Below are 8,099 nucleotides of genomic sequence, written 5' to 3' on the forward strand. Positions count from 1 at the left end.
GTTACTACTTTGGTTTAGTACTATTGCCTAGACCGAGTAAAACTCATGGAAGGTACACGAAGTGGTCGGGGACGTGGGCGCGGAACTAGACAACCCACACCGGTTAGGGATACGGGGGAAACCTCTACTGGACCCAATCCAGAACCACAAATAGACCCCAATGTGCAAATAGCTGCTGCTATGCAGCAAATGACAAACCTACTCGCACAAGTAGTGCAGCAACAAGCCCAGAACCCAAACCCTAATCCTGGAAATCCCGGAAACCCTGGCCATCATATCGAGAGCGAAGATAGAGCTCTCGAACGTTTTCAAAAGTTTGCTCCGCCGAAGTTTGTTGGGGGACCCGACCCGGACGTCGCCGAGAGGTGGCTTGAAAAGATGGTTGACATATTTGCAGCCCTACACTACCCTGAGGAACGGCAGGTGACTTTTGCCGTGTTTCAACTTGAGGGCGCCGCTCGTTCTTGGTGGAATGTAATTAGACAGAAATGGGAAAGAGAGCAGACACCCAAGACTTGGGTGAATTTCATTAGAGAGTTTAATGCGAAGTTTTTCCCTCCTCTGGTCCAGGAGAGGAAGGAAGACGAATTTATTAGGCTCTGCCAAGGGACTCAAACGGTGGCAGAATATGAGAGCCAGTTCACCCGCCTGTCCAAGTTTGCACCTGAGTTAATCATGACTGAGCAAAGACGGATTAGGCACTTTATTCAGGGTTTGAACGTTGAGATTCAGAAAGACCTCGCCGTGGCTCAAATCAATACGTTTAGCGAGGTTGTGGAAAAGGCTCAACGGGTTGAGAGTGCGCGGTTGCAGGTCCGGAACTTCCAGGCGAAGAAGCGTGGCTTTCCTGGGAGTAGTTCCGGACAGGGTGAGAAAAGTACTCCCCCCAAATTTGGACGAGGAACGGGTGGTGGTCGGCATTCTGGTTCAGGCAGAGGGACTCCATTCAGGGGTAGCCAAGCTGGGCGAGGACAAAGGGGAAATACTCAGAGTGGCTCGGCTTCAGCATCTCGCGGTCCCTGCGGGCATTGCGGGAAGTCAAACCACAACGAAGATAATTGCTGGAGGAAACAGGGTAAATGTCTGCGATGTGGAAGCGCAGACCACCAATTGGCTACTTGCCCGGTCCTGAAACAAGATGGAAAAGGAAGTCAACCACTGCCAAGGACCAATACTGGACCAACCAAGGGAGATGGGTCCAAACCTAAAGTTCCAGCTATGGTGTATTCCTTAGAGCCCCATCAAGTCCCAGAGTCTTCCGAGGTCGTAGAAGGTACGATCCCTATTTTCCACCGCTTTACCAAAGTTTTAATTGATCCTGGTGCCACTCATTCGTTTGTTAACCCTGATTTCATGTGTGGCATCGATATAAAACCTGCTAGCTTACCATATGACCTAGAAGTTGGTACACCTACGGGGAATCAACGTTTGGTGACTAGTATGGTTTATAGGGATTGTGATGTATGGGTAGGTGAAAGGAGATTTTTAGGAGACCTGATTAGCTTGTCCATTAAGGGGTATGATGTGATACTGGGTATGGACTGGCTAGCCAAATATAACGCCCAACTGGATTGTAAAACGAAAATAGTAGAATTTCGCATTCCTGGCGAGGCAACCTTAAGGTTGGATATAAGGGGTAGGTTAGTCTCATCTGCTTTAATTTCGGGCATTCGAGCTAGGAAACTGATAAGTAGAGGGGCGCAAGGATTTTTGGCCTTTTTAATTAACACTCCTACGGATAAGTTGAAAGTGGAAGACGTGGCCATAGTGAGGGAATTTCCGGATGTATTCCCTGATGAGTTAGTAGCCTTACCTCCGGAACGGGAGATAGAATTTCAAATAGACTTGTTACCTGGAACCTCACATATCTCAAAAAACCCTTACCGAATGGCGCCTGCAGAACTTAAGGAGCTTAAGTTGCAATTACAGGATCTTTTGGAGCGGGGATTCATTCATGAGAGTGGATCTCCTTGGGGAGCTCCTGTCCTGTTTGTGAAGAAAAAGGACGGAACCTTGAGGATGTGTATTGACTACCGGGGTTTGAACAATGTTACAATCAAGAATAAATATCCACTGCCCCACATCGACGAGTTGTTTGACCAGCTGCAAGGAGCAGTGGTCTTCTCCAAGTTGGACCTCCGACAGGGATACTATCAGTTGCTAATTAGGAAGGAGGATATTCCGAAAACTGCTTTCAACTCAAGATATGGGCATTACGAGTTCGCCGTTATGCCCTTTGGACTGACCAATGCCCCCGCCACCTTCATGGACCTAATGCATAGGGTTTTTAAACCCTATCTGGACCAATTTGTCGTTGTGTTCATTGACGACATTTTGGTCTACTCTAAGACACGCGAGGAGCATGAGGACCATTTAAGAGTGGTGTTGCAGACTTTAAGGGAGCATCAATTGTACGCCAAGTTTAGAAAATGCGAGTTCTGGTTGGAGAAAGTAGCGTTCCTAGGGCACGTAATCTCCCACGAAGGCATCTCGGTGGACCCGACGAAGGTAGAGGCTGTGACAAATTGGAAGAGGCCAGAAAACCCCACAGAAATTCGCAGCTTTCTAGGGTTGGCTGGGTACTACCAAAGGTTCATTAAAGATTTCTCCAAACTAGCAGGACCTTTAACTGACCTGACGAAGAAGCATGGTCGATTTATCTGGAACGCTCGATGTGAAACAAGTTTTCAAGAACTAAAGAGAAGATTGACCATGGCTCCAGTGTTAGTTTTGCCAAATGGAGTGGATGGGTTTGCGGTGTATGCCGACGCGTCGCGAGAAGGATTGGGGTGCGTATTAATGCAGAACCGGAATGTGATTTCTTTCGCCTCTAGGAAACTGAAGTTTCACGAGCAGAACTACCCGACTCACGATCTGGAACTAGCCGCAGTTGTCTTTGCACTGAAAAAGTGGAGGCATTACCTATATGGGGTGACTTTCGAAGTGTATTCGGATCACAAGAGTCTTAGATACCTTTTCTCCCAGAAGGAATTGAACATGAGGCAGCGACGATGGATGGAATTTTTGGAAGATTACGACTGCACAATCAACTACCATCCGGGAAAGGCAAATGTGGTAGCAGATGCTTTGAGTCGTAATGTGCAAATAGCAGGGTTGATGATTAAAGAGTGGGATTTATTAGAATCCGTGTGTGAGTGGAGACCATGTCTTGGGAGCTATAAGGTGATATTTGGCAATGTTAGGATGACCTCCGCTCTACTGGAACGCATAAAAGGGGCGCAAGGCGAAGATTTGATGGTACGGAAGTGGAGAGAGAAAGTGGAAAAGGGGGAAACTACGGACTTCAATTTGAGTCCTGAGGGCATTTTGAAATATCGAAACCGAATAGTGGTACCGAAGGAAGAGTCGATGAAAATGGAGATTCTGGAGGAAGCTCATCGGTCCAGGTATACAATCCATCCGGGCAGCAGTAAGATGTATCAAGACCTGAAAGGAACTTATTGGTGGGACAATATGAAGAAGGAAATCGCTCAGTACGTGCAGAAATGTCTCATTTGCCAACAGGTGAAAACAGAACATCAAAAACCATTGGGTCTGCTACAGCCCTTGGAGATACCCGAGTGGAAGTGGGAAAACATCACAATGGACTTCGTTTCCGGTTTACCAAGGACGCAAAGAGGACACGATGCCGTTTGGGTGATCGTTGATCGATTAACCAAGTCGGCCCATTTCTTGCCAGTGAACATGAAGTATTCAATGGACAAGTTGGCCCGACTGTACATGGACGAGATAGTAAGGTTACACGGTGTGCCTGTGAGCATCGTCTCCAATCGAGATCCACGGTTCGTATCTCGATTTTGGCAGAAGTTTCAAGAAACCCTGGGGACTAAACTCAATTTGAGCACGACCTATCATCCTCAGACGGATGGCCAATCAGAGCGGACAATTCAAACTCTCGATGACATGCTACGAACTTGCATTCTAGATTTTGGAGGCAATTGGGGTCAACAAATGACCTTGGTAGAGTTTGCGTACAACAATAGCTTCCATTCGTCAATTCAAATGGCTCCATACGAAGCCCTGTACGGACGCAAGTGCCGGTCGCCGATTTACTGGGACGAAGTTGGCGAAAAGAAAGCACTAGACCCAACAACTATTCCATGGATGGAAGAGGCTCAAGAGAAGGTCAAGTTAATACGGCAACGAATCCAAACAGCTCAAAGCCGACAAAAGAGCTACGCGGATAATCGAAGAAAGGACTTGGAGTTTGAAGTTGGGGATCACGTATTTCTTAAGATCACACCTTTGCGAAATATCACAGCGGGCAAAGGAAAGAAACTTCAACCGCGGTACGTCGGACCCTACAAGATCCTTCAGAGGGTAGGAGCGGTCGCGTATCGATTGGAACAGCCATCCAGTCTCTCTCGAATCCACGATGTGTTCCACGTTTCGATGTTAAAGAAATATCATCCCGACCCATCCCATGTCTTACAATCGGAGGAGATTGAAGTAGACGAATCGCTTGCCTATGAAGAGAAACCGGTCCAAGTGCTCGATCGGAAAGTCAAAGAGCTCAGAAACAAGCGGATTCCGCTAGTGAAAGTGCTATGGAGGAACCATGGGGTAGAGGAAGCTACCTGGGAAGTGGAAGAGGAAATGCGAAAGAAGTATCCAAACCTTTTCGGGAATTAAGGTGAGAAATTTCGAGGACGAAATTTTTTTAAGGGGGAGAGAGTGTGAGAACCCGTAAATCCCTAATAATTTTCTTAGGGTTTTTCCCATTTAAAGGCATAATTTTTGCATTTTCAGGCTTAGGAAATTTTTCCCTGGTGAATTTTATGAGTAATTATAGTTTTTAGATGATTTTTCTAGTATTGGAGAGTTTTTGAAAAATTAAGAGTATATAATGGACGTGGGACCCACTAGTGCGAAAAGTTCGGAAAATTTCGGCCAAATAGGTTAAATTCCGGATACTGTGTGAAATTTATCGGGTGTTAAGAGATAAGTAGAGAAGATGATTTGATTGATGTGAGAAGGAACCAAGTGATAAAGATGCATTTATGAAGGTGACAAGTGTCACCTTGTGAGTGGTGGCACTTGTAGACAACTATTCATGGTTTTTACCTTTTTGACTAATTGGTTAAATATCTCAAAAATTAACCAAAATTCACTCTTTTCTTTCACCATAGTGGCCGGCCCTCTCTCTAGCATAGAAGGAAGAAAAACCTCTTCAAAGTTTGGCAATTATCTAGCTCAAATCTTCCAAAACACTTGCTTAATCTAGTTTCTACTCCATAAAAACCCTCTAGTTGGTGCTAGTAAGTGATTTGGTGAAGCTTTTTGGAGAAGCTAAGGTGTTCTACAACTCCTTTTCTCTTGTTTACTAGGTAAGTGGTGCTTGAACTTTCTCCTACACCTAATGATGCCTAATTTGTGCCTAGTGGTGGCTAAAGTGCTGAAATTTGTGGTTTATTTCTTGGTTTGAGATGAATTGGTGAAGTTTTTATTTTATTGATGAAATTTTTGGTTTAATGTGATCATGATGTTGTGGTTCTTTATGATGGTTGGTAATGAGGGGTAATGACTCTAGTAGGTGTAAATGATTGGTAATTGCAACCAATTTTGGGTTTGGAAGGAATTTGAGGAAGTTAGGGTTTCATGACCCTCTTTTCTGTCTGGTTTTATATCTCCTGCTTAGAGGCTGAATTGGCCTTTGTTTAAAACATGAAAGTTGTAGGTATTGGTGTGTGTGAGGTACCTGTAAAATTTCAGATCATTTGGAGTAGTGTAGAGTGAGATATGTCGATTTTACTGTTTCTGTTCTGGGTTGATCAGAATGTACGAACTGCGCTTGTAATCATCTATTTTGACTGGAATTGCTTTGGATTTGGATGTTGGTGTCTTCTGATGAAATGTAGCTTGATGTCTTAGCTACCATATGCCTTTGGAATGTTCAAATTTGGACATGTACAGACTGAGTTGTACTAATTACAGCATAGTGTAATTTGTAAACCTGCAATTACGGTTCTGGTTTGGTATTCTGCATTTTTGACCTAGTTGTGCTAGGTTTTGGACTGAGTGGCCTTCTACATTGTTGTAGCCCTGTCTTTTAGCTTCGAAACGGTGGGTCTTACACCCTTATCCGATAAACGTAACGCATTTTGTGCCATTACCGCATAAGGAGGCCAAAAACTGTTTTGTTGTTAGGGCTAATATAGTTACATTTCTTGATTTTCTGGTTTGCTATCATGCTTATATATGCATATGAAACCCTATTGGGGTTGTGATTGGCATGGCTTTATGACTCGTTATCGAGTCTCATGGTATTTGTTTACGTGTTCCAGGGCGTGACGTTAGTGCACGACGTACTTTGGACGGTGGTGCATGAAACCTCACCTACGTGAGTGGTGAGTATACTACTCACTTGGATGTTTATAATGTGGCCAGCGAGGGCTTGGTCGTGAAAATTGACTAGCCACGGGGGCTGAAATGAGAATCTTGTGGTAATGAGACCCTTGGTTCCGGTGTACTCGAGTATCACCTAAAGTTACTGCTTGGAGTGCGGGCTCGGTTGGGGTATGTTGGGTGGAAGGAATGGAAGTAAAGTGAGGTCTACGGTTTGGTACTTTTAACATTGACGGAGGGTCAATGAGGCTGAATCAATAATATAAGCGAGGAAATGGGCTCTTGAGAGCCGTCCGTATCCTTTTACTGATTTGATTTACTTCTTATTTGTATACTTGAACTGAACGGTTACGCTTACGTGATTTTAGATGCTTATGTGGTAGTAACTCACTGGGCTTTAGCTCATTCCATTCCATTTGTTTTCCTTACAGGAAAATGATCACTTTTGGGATAAGTCATACTAGTGGTTGCCAAATTGAGCTCATGTACATGTATATTTTGAATAGCTTTGAATGAAACCCTAATGTGTATTGGGTTCATCTTTTGATTGGCAAACCAAATATGTATATTCGTGATGAATAACTCTGGCATGGTTATTTGGTTGTAAATGTTAAATTTCAATGTATATATGTTGGATTGATGTTTGGTTGAACTTCGGATTCTGACGTGTCCGGCACTGTCCATCCGTGGCTTCGATTTTCGTTTTTGTTTTATTTTGTGATTTTGGCTTGTTTGCGCGCATTGTTATGTTCCGGAACGTATTAGACCAACCGAAACTGATCCGTTAGTCCTGGCGAGAGCTGGGCAGGCAGTCCGCTAACCCCTTTGGTTCGCCTTAGGGGAAGGTGGGACTGTCACACAATGCAATGCAAATAAGGACCCAATTGAAGGAAATTACAAGTTGTTAGGGTCATAGTGAAACAAAGTAAACTTGGGGGCCAAAGGGAAATTTTTAGAGAGTTATTTCATGCACTTTTCATGCAAGCTACGGATGAAGCCTTCTTCATTTCTGGTTGCTGAGTTTCTGCCAATGCTTCTTATTAGCTAACCAAGCTAACTTAAACAAACCCAACATTCCAGCTCCCATAAGATCATCATCATACACACGAAAACTAACTATGCCAAACGAGAGGAATCAAGGCAAAGAGTGGCCATAAGATCAGATTTCTGCCGCAAATTTTATAGCTCATTCCATGTGGTTCTATTCGTAAAGAAACTCTAACCAAAGCTGTTATCTCATCAGCCCCAGAACTCACATAATCCGTTTGAACATAACTTCAAACATGGTTTGCCCAGCTTAAAAAAAATCCCTCAGATAGAACCCGAGCCAGGAAAACAAGGACAAAGCAGCAAAATGAGCAAAAAAATTCAGTCGAAACTTCATTTAGAATAACTGGAATCCTTTTCCTTTTACCGTAAAAAGTTACAATGGGTTCACGGTGTTGCAGCAATTCAACTTTTATTATGCTCTTAACTGGCATATGGACAACACAATTCAAACACCAAGAGACAACAGGTCACGGCAAGAGTGATAAACTCATGAAGCTTTGGAATTCCACAACTTCCAGTCACAAACGCAGCTAATGTGACTTGAACATCTACCAAGACTCGACCAGAAAAACAAGGAAAAGAAAAGGTTCTGTACATATTGCTGCAATAACTTAGCCCACCAGAAATGAAATTCAACCCTCTTCAAATGCAGAAACAATCATGAAGCCGATTACAATCATGAT

Source organism: Coffea arabica, chromosome 8c, assembly GCF_036785885.1.
Source record: "Coffea arabica cultivar ET-39 chromosome 8c, Coffea Arabica ET-39 HiFi, whole genome shotgun sequence".
Classification (NCBI taxonomy): domain Eukaryota; kingdom Viridiplantae; phylum Streptophyta; class Magnoliopsida; order Gentianales; family Rubiaceae; genus Coffea; species Coffea arabica.